This window comes from Coregonus lavaretus, assembly GCF_964263955.1.
Source record: "Coregonus lavaretus genome assembly, chromosome: 2".
In the NCBI taxonomy this organism is placed as follows: Eukaryota; Metazoa; Chordata; class Actinopteri; order Salmoniformes; family Salmonidae; genus Coregonus; species Coregonus lavaretus.
In genome coordinates, this window is record NC_139989.1 from 45,632,038 (window position 1) to 45,645,793 (window position 13,756).

Sequence of the window (13,756 nt, forward strand, 5' to 3'; positions counted from 1 at the left end):
CGGAATTACCTTTCACTTTCAATCGCGAACTTCACTTCAGCGATACAGATTGAATCGAGCCCTAAAGCTGTGTGCTAGGGGCTCGGGCTCACCTGTGTCTGCTGCGGGATGTTCAAAAAGTTGTTGTCCCGTGATCCGATGCTGACAAACCTGTTGGGAGCTGTGGCCCCTGACGTGGAGTAAGCTGCAGACAAAGACACAGAAAGAAGGGATGGTCAAACCATTTCAGCACAAACCACAGCCTGTGTTCAATAAAAAAATTTAACAGAGCATTGTACTTAAGTTTCATAACAATTTCAGAAAATACTGCAATGAAAATACTGCTTTAAGCTCTCAACCTGACATCACACATATAATTGTTACTGTAAGTCCCCCTAAGCATCATAGAGTAGGGCTACTGAACTGAGCTGGACCTCTCCAAACCATAACTCTGTTCCCATTGGGGTTAAAGGTTGAAGCAAATTTAGGGCAGTTTGAGGTCAATATGGACTCCAACACAAAGGTATTTATTACAAACCCTTCTAACGTGAGGAATCTGATAGTGGAAAGTTACTGTAGTGTGTGTGTAGTGTGTGTAAGTCTGTATTATTTAGCAGCATGGAGTAGAACCCTTTCCACAAAGGGGTCTACATGGAACCCAAAAGAGTTCTACCTGGAACCAAAAAGGGTTCTCCTATGGGGATAGCCGCAGAACCCTTTTGGAACCTTTTTATCTAAGAGTGTATATGTCCTCATGTTTGAGAATCAGTAACATAGATAAAATACATAAAAGACTTTGAGACATTGATTGGGGGGGTTGAAAAAAGTAATAAAACAAAACAAAAAATTGGAAATATAAAAGACAGAAGAATAAAAAATAAAAAAAGTGCTCCGTCCAGTGCCCCTCCTGTCATAGGTGAGAAACATTCCCTTTTGGCAGACACGCCCCATAGCAAGACACACCCTTCTACTGGACACACCCCTTCAGTCTAAAACTGCACATACATAAGCAGAACTCCATATCTGACCTTCAAAGCAACAACACCACCAACTCAGTAAAAAAAAATTCAACTAAGAAATCGAATATAACTCCAAATATTATTTTAATGTTTGGATATTTTTATGTTTGGATATTTAACTGGAGCATGATGTTTTGGAGTCCACATAAACTGCCCTAAATATGTGCCATTAGTAAAAAATATGTGATTTAGAGAGAGAGCAATTGACAAAAAGGAAATGGATCCAACTCTATTTCTATTTTAGACTACTTCCGATCTCCTCTGACATCTCGGGGGCTGGCCACATGAGTTAAATAAAACATATAAATGAAGGAAAACCAGGATGGCACTCTGCTGCGTCAACATCTGTGAGCACAGAGGCACAGGGGTATGGAAAAAGGGGTAGTGTCATTCAAGGCAGGGCTCAGGATGGGCCTAATATAGAGCCCTGGAGGACACCACAGAAGGGTCATCAGAGGAGAATGGTGACAGGCTTCTGTCATAACTCTAGGGTCTGTATGATCCCAGACTGTGAAGGTGAGAGGTGAACTGGCTGTTGGGGGAGGGGGTATTTACAATGGGAGTGGGCAGAGGATGGATGGCCAAGGCCCTAAGATACAGAGAAGGAGGGGCAGCTCCAGTAAAAAAAAATGTTTGGGGTGGTTTTGGTTTTGGTTCTGACTTGGTCTGTGGGGTCACTTACACGGAGATGTGGGCGAGGTCAGTCCGCCGTCGGGAGGCGTGCTGCTGGATTTAGAGTCGGACATGGGGAGGGGCACTGGGCGGGCCACTGGGGGAGGTGGAGGCAGCAAGAAGGAGCCCGGCATTTTGCTCTGGCCGCTCCCGTTTGGCTGCGGACAACACAAACAGGGTCAGGAGGGCGACATGTGACAACCCACACACGGCATGACAGGACGCAGCTCCAGAGACCAGGTCAAAAAAATATCCATGATGGGTGGTGGGAGAGGTGGGGGTGTTGGAAACAACAGCCAAACGAATGATGTATGTGCATTGCGTCATTTATGGAGGTGTAAAAAATTATAATCACCACAAGGGTTGATAGGGGATTTGGAGCAGAGGGGAGTTCTGGGGTGGTCCGTGGTGAAGGGGTGAGTGGGGGGGGGGGGGGGTGAGAGCACAATTGGTGGTGGGGTTTGTCCATAACATGGCAACAAATCAAAACATGGGAAAAATACTCTACTAAAAAAACACGACACCAACAACACGCAAAATAATAATTACAATAAAAAGGGAAGACAGAACATGTATGCTCGATTGAAATGTGCTGTGATTGTAGGCTTTCGTGCTGATGATTACATAATCTGAGGGGGTGGGCGGAGCAAAAGAAAAAAAGGAACCTTAGGGTCTGGAAGAGCACAGGACAAAAAACAAGGGAAAAAGATTAAGTACAGAAAACCCTGGACCAACAGGAAATTGTCAATAGTAGTATTTTGCTTTCTCTCCTCACTGGTGCAACAGTTTGGCAATTGGCTGAAGTTACTTTCGTAAACTTAGATTGACTTTTTTTTCTTCACAAAGTCAACCCTGTTTCCTTACCTTGCATACTACATAACCTAAAGGTTTTCATGTTTTTCACTGTTACAGTTTTACTCCTCTATCATCATACTGTATCTATACTTCATTACAATGTGTGATTAACAGCAAATGGTGCCAGCAAGTGATGAAACACAAACAGACCTGTGCTCTCTATCTCAGTACTGTAATCAGTGTAGTGTTTACACAGAGAAACACAGTACATGTCTATAGAGTATTAATAATCACCACTTCATTTAGTCATGCTTGTGTCATTTGTATGGCCACACATTAGATGTTCGTGAATTCTATTCTTACTGCCTTCATTGGTATTTTGTTGTGCCCATGTGGGATTACATTAGTGTACAAGTGGTTGGTATCACTCAGCCACTGAACTCTCCTCTTACATCAAACCTTACCTGGCCTCCAGACTGTCCCGAGCCATCAGCGCAGACAAACTGCACAAATTCCTTCAGGGGGTCCTGTCCAGGATGGTGGTGGTAGCGGATGGTGGGGTGGGTGAAGTACGGGCTGGACTGCTGGATGATGGAGGGGGAGGGGAAGTGCAGGGCAGAGGCTGAGGCACGGGGGCTCCCTGAGAAGAGACATACGTTAGTTAGATAGATGAAAGGAGGGAGAGTGAGTGAAAGAGAAATAGAGATAAACAGCGAGACATGCAGTTCAGCAGTGAGCACTTACAAGGGCTTTTAGTGTAACAGTCAACAGTGGCCACATCTTAAGACCCAGGGACAGGTACATTGAGTGACATCAGTCCAAATAAGAGTTTCATTTCATCAAATCATGATAGATTGAGGGTGAAAATGTATTACAAGAAAGAATGAGGCTTTACAGGAAATGCTTATTTCACTGTATGAACAGTATGGGCATTGGCCATAATATTTTATAATCACTCCACTAAATCTGTACTGTTTTCATGAGGCAACTCTACACAATCTACACACCCATAAACAAGCACACAAACGCAATGGTCTACATTACAAAAGCAGTCCCCAAACCACACAAAAAAGAAAAACCACAAAGAGATCATTGAGCACTGTCTTAAATTAGAACGTCTTAATGCCTGTGTGTCTGTGTGCTGTTTTGTGGGTGTGATTCACAGGCGCCACAGCAATTTGGCATTCAAATAGGCAAGCTGCTTTCCAACGATCCTCTATGACAAAAGTAATCTTTATGTTCACACTGTACGTGTGAGTTTATGTGCATGTGTTAGTGGTCTACACTTGCATGATATCTATTTGGTTGTGTGCAGGTGTGGGGGTTTAAATGTCCGGGTGTTGCTGTGTCTGTAAGGGAATACAAAAGCTCTCTTTTGTGCCTGCATGAGAGGGTGAGAAAGTATCTCGCTTTAAGTCACCCAGCTGAGCTGAATATGGAGACTGAGGTGTGAGCGAACGTTTGAATCGGACACAAAGCCCTCTCTGTCAGATGTATATCCATTACTAAATCTCCTTGATTTGTATTAGCGGGGCGCACCATCTCCCTCTTTCTTCTGTTGTGCCAGTCTACCCCCTTTAGTGTTGCCCCACCCGGCAGGGCCTCCAGCTGCCCGCGTGAGGCTGCCAACTCCAGTGTGTTACTCCAGACAGGGCCCTGTGCCCCCCAGCCAAGCAGTACCTCGCTCCCTGCCAGGCTCCATGCTACCCCGGTGGAGCCGTCTCCCTGCTCCTTTAGTCCCCCTTAATCCCATTAGAGACTGGGCTAGGGCCAATATCTCGGGGGGGGGGGGGGGGGGGGGGGAGAGGGGGGGGGGACCCCCTATACCCCAAACCCCCCCACCCCCATACCCCCTGGATCTACCACACAAAACAACAACAACAACAACAACAACAATGCAGTAAACACTTTCACACAGGCATGGGAATGACATACATAACTAGTTTGTTGAAGAGACAAAATACAGTGCTCCATTCAGTTGAGTATTGTCAAGGGAGCGTTGCCTAACTGCTCCAGAGGCAGAGTACACTCTTCGGAAAAAAAGGTGCTATCTAGAACCTAAAAGGGTTCTTCGGCTGTACCCATAGGATAAACCTTTGAAGAACCCTTTTGGGTTCCATGTAGGACCCTTTCCACAGAGGGTTCTACGTGGAGCCAAAAAGGGTTCTCTCTGGAACCAAAAAGGGTTCTCCTATGGATACAGCTGAAGAACCCTTTTGGAACCCTTTTTTCTAAGAGTGTAGGAGGCAATCTCAGTATCTCTGAGGTAGATGTCATTCCACGGTGGTCAACCTCACTGCTTCTGATCAATTTAGGAACTTTTAGCTTTGAGTTGGGAGTTCAGATGAGTTGAGATGCTCATCACATATGGTGAACTGTTCACAGAAACCCTTCACAATGACTTGCTTCAGAACTGCTGGTTCATAGTGATGATACGATTGAGAATGCAAATGTCCCAGTTACAGCCCTGTGGCAACTGTTGATATCTGATTTTATCATGAGATCCTTGTCGATGCCCCCAGGAGGTTGAAATAACCACTGGCTCACACAATGACTCTGTTCCACTGCCAGACACAATAACAGTAAGCTCTTCACACACTCCCCGGGTTCTCAGTCAGAGAGAGAGAGAGAGAGAAGAAAGAGAGGAGAAGAGAGAGATTGATGACTATAATAATTGATGGTGAATGGCATAAGTATAAAGCATTTTAAGGGAAAATGGCAAGACATTGTCAGCTGTGAGCCAGGAGAAATATTCAACAGTACAAGAACAAATGTCTGTTCTAAAAATACAGTACTCATGAGAATGTAGGGCTGTACACCAAGTTTCAGGCTCTGTATAATAACGTTCTGAAGCCAATTAACCATGTGCCCTTCAAGAACTAACTACATGTGCCGGATTAAAGACCATAGTCATGGGTCGGGGCAGTGTGGCTCGGGGAGGTGGTGATCAGGGAAGGTGGTGATCAGAGAAATGGAGGTATAGAATGGAGGCTCTTCACTCAGTCACCCAAGCACCCAACCACAGACTGACAGAGACTGATCTCTTTACAGGGAATAGGAAGTAACAACTGTATGTTATACTCTAGCTTATATTCTGTGCCTCAGGCTTCTTTCAAAAACATGGCTCTACTACCGTTGTCCCTCACAGGGTGGGACAGCAGAGCCTTCCCCTACGGACACCACTCACTGCCACCCCTCCACTGGGTCTGGGTCAGGGGATGGGGGATGGGAGATGGGGGATGGGCAGGGGGGTTGGGGAGGCTGTCAGGGGGGTCTCACCTGGTCTCACTCCCGCCAGCATTGGCAGCGGGTGGTGGGTGAACGCCATGCGAGGCGACCTCGTCTGCTGCGACAGGGCGCTGAAATCGAATTTCCCCGGCTTCTTAAGAGAACCAGGCGAGGAGAGTCCTGGCAAAAATGGGATCAACAAAATGGCAGAACAGAGACGTGGGTTTAATGAACAGGCTGGTGGCTATTTGCTCTATCAAATAAACTTAACTGTAGACTTAAATTTAGACTTAAGATTTATACTTAGACTTATTTTTAGAATCTTTGATGGATTTTATAATTGTGATCTACTGAAATCAATGGATCGATTGATTACACTGATGGATCAACCTCTCTCTCTCCATATCTCTGTTTGTGTACGGTCTCTGTGCTGTAGCATGTCTATCAGACCCAGGGTAGAGTAAAGTGGGGGTCCAGGGGGTGGGAGTTGTTTTGAAGCAGCGCAGGGTGGAGTGGGGGGTTCAGAGGAAGGTGATGGGGGTGAGGAGGGGGTCCGGGGGGCTTGGGGCACAGTGTCAGAGGGGAGGGAGAGCTGGGAAATGCAATGGCATTATAATTGCTGCCACCATTGGAGTATATGAGCGACAGACATTATTCTGATCACTGGCATTCTACTGTGCCTTGCTATGGGAACTGGTCCTCTGCGTGGAGTCCATGAGCACGCTTCCAATTCCCAACCTCGCCATTGGTAGTGCTGGTCTCAGGGTATAGGAGGACAATGAGAATCAAATAAAAAACCACAACATCCCACCACCAATCCCACACCAGCAGTGATCTCAGCACCCAGCATCCCTATAGACAGCAGGACCTCCAGCTGTATGACAACACTGTGAATACATCCTCCCTCCCACACACCCTACAGACTGCACTTGTTAACATGCCTGTTTACAAGGAGTGTTATTTTGGACTGCTTCACAATTAGGCCAGAATGTGTGTAGCTATATTCAGATATACTGTAGCTGCAGCCTGCCAACAGATATATCAATATGTCCTTTAATTTACTGGCCTACTGCTTGTAAGTCATTCTGTCAGTTGTATGTAACTCTGGGCTGGTGGGAGGGAGGCTCGGCTGCATTGTGTTAATGCATCTCCCTCAGATATGGTAGATACAGAACACACACACACACACACACACACAAGCTGTTCAGTCAGGGTGGCAAGCAGACGGCCCAACGCCAATGAAGGATGGATGGAAAAGGGGAGAGAGAGTGAGAGAAAGTAAGGGAGTGGAAGAGTGACGGCATAGCCTGCACATATATTTAACAACATATCAATGTGTCCTCCTACTTCTATAAATGTCAGTTGAGGCTTCAGGACTCTATGAACTATTCCCCAGTTTGGTAAAAACAGGCACACTAAGTATAGGCCAGGCTTACCAACTGGCCCAGAAACATGGCCAAATGTGTAAGAGCTACAGAGTAAAGAGACTGTTTTATGATCAAGGCCTCATGAGGCAGGGTTTCAGGGAAATTATTTTGATGTATGGTAATCGGAACAAGCTATTTAGAATTTTAGGGTTTGTGACCATTGCCAAGTGGTGTGTTTGACCTCAGGGAGCCACAATATCTAAAGAATGAAATTAAGTCTTGGAGAGAATAATTATAAAAATACAAAATAAAAATACTTTTGCACTCAAACACACACATGCATGCATGTCCTGAGTCACAAACATATACTGCAGTTTGTGACATTATGTGCATACACACACACACATACACGCACACACACAATTCTATTTAACAAATTCACAAACAGAAAAACAACCCTGACTAGCAAGAAGTCCCATAAAAGACTAAACGACACATATTCACTCAAATAAAACAAACACATCAAATAAAAAGGGGATCATTTCAGTACGGCCCTGGGAGATGCTGAAATAGCTTTTACAAGCTGAGCATATAAACTCTAACGGGGCAGCCGTTCAGAAATACGTTTTTGAAGTGTTACTTGGGAAACATTTGATCACAACAATTACCCATAATGCTTCTGACTGCAACATTGCAGCTGGGCCTGCATGGGCATTGCTAAGTATAGAAATGGGTAGGCGGGCACGTATGTCCTGCTAGGCAGGAATGTGTGACACCAAGTGGGAGTGGGGAGTGTGATGATCCATTTGGTGGCATGGTATTAATGATGATAAAAACACAGCATGGCACTCTGGCACGCTCCATTAACACTTTTTACTTGAAGAGGATTGGAACATTAAAATAGAAATGTGTCTCACCCAGTGAACCCCTACTGGCTATATGAGACAAATGTTCAGGGTGGACATGCTGAATATAACCAACAAGGCTAAAGGGGGATTGGGCACTCTGTGATAGGTTTTGTGTGTGTGTGTGTCTGTGTGTGTGTGTGTGTGTCTGTGCGTGTGTGTGTGTGTGTCTGTGTGTCTGTATGTTTGCTTGCGCTCTTTGTATGCGTGAGCGAGTGCGGTCGATTGTTCTGCGTTATTTCTCTGTCCAACTCCTGCCACATGGCTTGGGCAGACTGGCAGCCAATCAACTGCTCCCATGACCCTCCAGTCTCGCCACACTAACAAGCTGGCTGCCACACAAACCCCTAACTGTCAGAGGACCGTGCCCCCACCCCCCACCCTCCCCACAACCAGGAAGAAGAACACAGACATACAGACATATATACATAGCGCTCATTCTCATCAACACACATACACATCATCAAAAATACAATGTTCCCTACCACACATTTCTCCTTCAGCAAGCTATCTCAGACCAATACGTTGACTATAGTACAGTGATGGGCTGAGCATGCAATAAAGCGAGAGAGGAGAGGGAAACAACCAATGAAAATGCATAGAGGCGTATCAATGTCCCCTCAGCAGGCACCGGAGACAGCAGAGCAGGAGACAGCAAAAGTAATGATGAATTACATGATCACCTCATATGCCTCAGAGCCTTCCATTCAGGTAGTGAATCACCTTTGGAGGGGAGCTGAGGCCCTCTCCCCCCCCTCCTCCTCCCCCTACACCACCAACACCACCACCATCACCAGAACAGATGTCTGCTGTAACCCAGTAGCTCAAATTGCTGTAGACACATGGAGGCACCATCTGGACCGGAACGCTGCTACTCTCCAGATTGGGAGTGTGTGTGTGTGTGCATGTGTGTGTGTTTGCACACGTTTGTGTGTGTATGTGGAATATTTTAGAGACAGACAGTGCCTTGTGCCTTGACGGCACACCTGAGTGCATTTAGTCTTGTTTGTTTGTGTTGTATTCCTCTTCCTGTCCTGTCTGTTGGAGGCGGTGTCCTCTGTTGAGTGAGGCTATGACAGGTGGGAGGGCACAGAACAGCACCGCCTCAATAACTGACTGGGTGAATAATCTCACAGCAACTCAACAGGCGACAGGGCCTCATTCTCTAATCTCTACCCACTCTCACAGGGCTCTACCGCTACAACAAATTGGAGCACTGATGCATGTGTTGCTGACTAAATTACTGCAATTCAAAATTATTTTGCAATATCAATTAACTGAAATTAGAATTTTGAATGAGCGAATGCAAAAAGAGTGCAAAAAAAACCATTGAAATCAATTAAACAAATTAACAATAGGTTACAGTTTCCAGGCAGCCTGAATCTGAAAAGATAAAAGCCTAATCAAGCCCTCCACCTTGAGCAAATGGACACAGTGTTTGAGAGGTAGTAATAGACTTGGTGAAGCTACTGGGTTACCAAAAGGCTTTGGTGATTCCACAAACCACAACAGATATCTGGGAGACCCAACAGCAGGGATGGAGAGAGGGATGGAGAGAGGGATGGAGAGAGGGATGGAGAGAGGGATGGAGAGAACACTCTCGCTAGGAAGTGTGGAAAAATAGACAAGCAGAGAGACAGAGAGAGGCATACAGTACAAGTTGAGGGTGGCATGAGTTAAGGTACAGTATAGATTATAATACGTATATACAAGTGCAATGTTTTCTAACCATGGTAAGGAAACTGCACGCCATCGTTTTCATGCTTTATCTTCCTCTCTTGCACACTGGCCAAATGGTGCTGCACTGGAAGTCCAAACAGGAGAGAAGGGCACAGTTAACAATGGAGGAGGGGCAATTAGCAGGGTGGAACATTAACCACAATCCACTCAGTTGAATACATGAGAGCTAATTACAGTATGACTGACATGTAATGAAATAACAACAGTGGCACAATTATGACTATTATGTTGTTATAATGTGTTTGTAAATTAACGGCGTCCATATAGAGGCCACATCAAATCAGACACATTTTACAAATACATTCACTGCTCTCCCTCCACTTTTCCCATAGGCCACCAATAGAATAGGAGGCTTTTGTGATGGCTGGGGGTGGAAAGGGATGCATAAATTAATGTAATCAATAGGGAACATGACATCAATTCATGAACATGATCTATTATAGAATTGAATTGATAATTTAAAGACGATATTAACTATTCTATAGGGAACATTATTCAGGTTGAATATGAGGTTAGAGATACAGGTACATGGGAGGAAGTGGTGATGCTGTGCTGTAATGCTGAACACACAACACATAGGCATTGGAGGGTAAAACCATAAGGGGACAATGAGGTTTTGAGAGTCTATGGGAGTCTGTGTAGAGTCACAACTTTGAGAGGATTTGTGATTTCAAGAAAAGCTAACTTTAGAAGACATTTCTGGGGGGATATTTTCTTGAAAAATGGTTGACCAAAATACGCCGAAAGCTATCCACATTATATCTTTAATACAAAGCTTTTCATAGAGGCTTAAATCAAGTCTGTCAGCAGGCTCTGTGACTCACATACAGTGCATTCGGAAAGTATTCAGACCCCTTTATTTTTTCCACATTTTGTTACGTTACAGCCTTATTCTAAAATGGATTAAATAACAATTTTCCTCATCAATCTACACACAATACCCCATAATGACAAAGCGAAAACAGATTTTTTTGAAATTTTAACAAATGTATTCAAAATAAAAAACGGAACTATTCAGACCTTTGCTATGAGACTCGCAATTGAGCTCAGGTGCATCCTGTTTCCATTGATCAGCCTTGAGATGTTTCTACAACTTGATTGGAGTCCACCTGTGGTAAATTAAATTGATTGGACATGATTTGAAAAGGCACACACCTGTCTATAGGCCTCTGTCAGGGAGGTGACCAAGAACCTGATGGTCACTCTGACAGAGCTCCAGAGTTCCTCTGTGGAGATTGGAGAACCTTCCAGAAGGACAATCATCTCTGCAGCACTCCACCAATCAGGCCTTTATGGTAGAGTGGCCAGACGGAAGCCACTCCTCAGTAAAATGCACATGACAGCCCGCTTGGAGTTTGCCAAAAGGCACCTAAAGGACTCTCAGACCATGAGAAACAAGATTCTCTGGTCTGATGAAACCAAGATTGCTCTTTGGCCTGAATGCCACGCGTCACGTCAGGAGGAAACCAGGAACCGCTCATCACCTGGTGAATACCGTCCCTACGGTGAAGCATGGTAGTGGCAGCATCATGCTGTGGGGATGTTTTTCAGCGGCAGGGACTGGGAGTGTAGTCAGGATCGAGGAAAAGATAAACGGAGCAAAGTACAGAGAGATCCTTGATGAAAACCTGCTCCAGAGCGCTCAGGACCTCAAACTGGGGCGAAGGTTCACCTTCCAACAGGACAACGACCCTAAGCACACAGCCAAGACAACACAGGAGTGGCTTCGGGACAAGTCTCTGAATGTCCTTGAGTGGCCCAGCCAGAGCCCGGACTTGAACCCAATCAAACATCTCTGGAGAGACCTGAAAATAGCTGTGCAGCGACGCTCCCCATCCAACCTGACAGAGCTTGAGAGGATTTGCAGAGAAGAATGGGAGAAACTCCCCAAATACAGGTGTGTCAAGCTTGTAGCGTCATACCCAAGAAGACACAAGGCTGTTATCGCTGCCAAAGGTGCTTCAACAAAGTACTGAGTAAAGGGTCTGAATATTTATGTAAACGTGATATTTCTATTTTTGTATATTTATAAATGTATTTTTTTTCTTCTAAAAACCTGTTTTTGCTTTGTCATTATGGGGTATTGTGTGTAGTTTGATGAGCAATTATTATTTTTTTACTCCATTTTAGAATAAGGCTGTAATGTAACAAAATGTGGAAAAAGTCAAGGGGTCTGAATACTTTCCGAATGCACAGTATCACATCACACACAGATCACCCAGTCAAATAACCTCTAACAACAGAACGTGACGTCCACTGGAGGCCTTTTGCTTCTTGCTAGGCCATCATTGTAAATAACAATTTGTTCTTAATTGACTTTCCTGGTTAAATAAAGGTTAAATCAAATTAATAAATACAAGGAGCCTGAATCAAATACTTTTTTCACTGAGCACAGAGCCGAGCAGCAGGCACACGCACTAGCATACTACTACCACAGAGCGCACTGAAAGTATTTAGAAAATTTGTAAACACATGCCTACTGAATAATCAGTTATTGTAATCCCTACTCTCCCCTTTAGACTGCAGCATGAGTTTCAGTCTTGGCATGCAGATTCTCCTCTAGGGTCTGGTCAGGTAAGGGAGGTGACAGTGCAGGAGCTACAGAGCAGGTGGATGGAGGAGGAGGAGAGGGAGGGAAGGAGAGGAGTGAGGGTAGAGGGAGGAAAAACAGGTCCGACAGACAGTAGGGGGATACAGTACCAGAAAGCACAGCAGGGGGTGTGAGATGGGGGGGGGGGGGGGGGGGGGTATCTAACCTGCATCCACATCGTTGGGCCAGCCACTGGACTGGGAGCTGCTGCCGGCGCAGGGGAGCGGCCCGAGTAGAAGACATCGTCCACCGGGCTCTCCATCTCACTGTCGTCAATGGACTTGCGCTTGTTGGAGCTGGAGAGAGGGGAGAGAAAGGGACTTAATGTGTGTGGAGGCAGGAATATTGTTTACTTGGGAGAGAAAGTACAGGAGCTGAGAGACAGATAAGTACGGCTAGCGGCTTTACTCAACATGCTTTATCTGAACATGGCCATGTTTGATACAGTCACTCAGATTAGATAGTGTACCTAGACTAGGGGTAGGCAACCCTGGTCCTGGAGTGCCGCAGGCACTTTATGTTTTGATTTAACCAACGTGGAAGACCAGGTGTGTTGAATTTAGTCAATCATTGAACTGATCAATTAGCTCAGTTGGTCAGGTGTGGTGCCTAGTTGGAACAAAATCATGCAGTACCTGTGGCACTCCAGAACAGGGTTACCTACCCTGGCCTAGACTAAAGTATTGTAGAGAGTAAGTGTGTGTACAGTGAGTGAGAGTGTTCCTTGGATTCAAGTCCATACGAGACCTGTAAAAACATGGGTCCTTAAATAGCACAATGTTTCATAAGTGGATCCAAATAAAGAATTGTATGTGTGTCTGGCTGGCCGTCTGGCTGAGTGTGAATGTGTCTATATTAAAGTAGTGTCAGGGGAAATATAGTGGAGTGAATATAACTACCTCCGTGGGAGACTTGCATAAAGCTCCATTTCAGTCCTGCAGCGTGAGAGAGAGAGAAACAGTGAGAGATAGAGATATAAGAAGAGAGATAGAAGAGAGAGAGATAGAAGGAGAGAGAGAGATAGGAGAGAGATAGTGAGTGAGGAAAGAGAAAAAATACAGAAAAAACACAACAGTTTGACGGATAGATGGAAAAAATAACAGATTAAGAAAGTTTCACAGAGGAGAGAGAGGGCAAGGAGAAGAAGAAAGGTCCCATCACCCAATCAGAGTGAGGAAAGCATTCACAAAGGTTAGACAGCATAGACTGAAGCGTACAGAAGCTAGTATTAATAGGCTACAAACAATCTGGTAATGTGTGTGTATGTGTACCTGGTGGAGGGGGTGGAGGTGATGGAGCGACGTCCCAGGGCCACCTGGTTGATGTTGTAGTAGCCAGGACTCTCGAGGTCGGCCAGGGAGAAGTTGGGGCCGGACGCTGTGGCCACTGGAGCTGAGGGACACACACAGATACACACAACTCTTACACAACTCACGGAAACTAAGGTTCTTTAAACAGAGA

General features: G+C 45.3%; 1 pseudogene across 1 annotated transcript in view; it reads right to left on the bottom strand.

The window, feature by feature from the left end:
- The window catches only part of LOC311139233 (nuclear factor 1 X-type-like), an 88,573-nt pseudogene that overhangs the window by 7,366 nt on the left and 67,451 nt on the right, over nt 1–13,756 (bottom strand). The window contains exons 5-12 of the transcript XR_014615224.1: nt 13,567–13,687; nt 13,195–13,230; nt 12,462–12,591; nt 9,695–9,769; nt 5,745–5,873; nt 2,930–3,105; nt 1,681–1,828; nt 93–184 (exon numbers count right to left, since the gene is read on the bottom strand). The product of XR_014615224.1 is annotated as a nuclear factor 1 X-type-like (transcript). The remainder of the gene's footprint in view (nt 1–92; nt 185–1,680; nt 1,829–2,929; nt 3,106–5,744; nt 5,874–9,694; nt 9,770–12,461; nt 12,592–13,194; nt 13,231–13,566; nt 13,688–13,756) is intronic.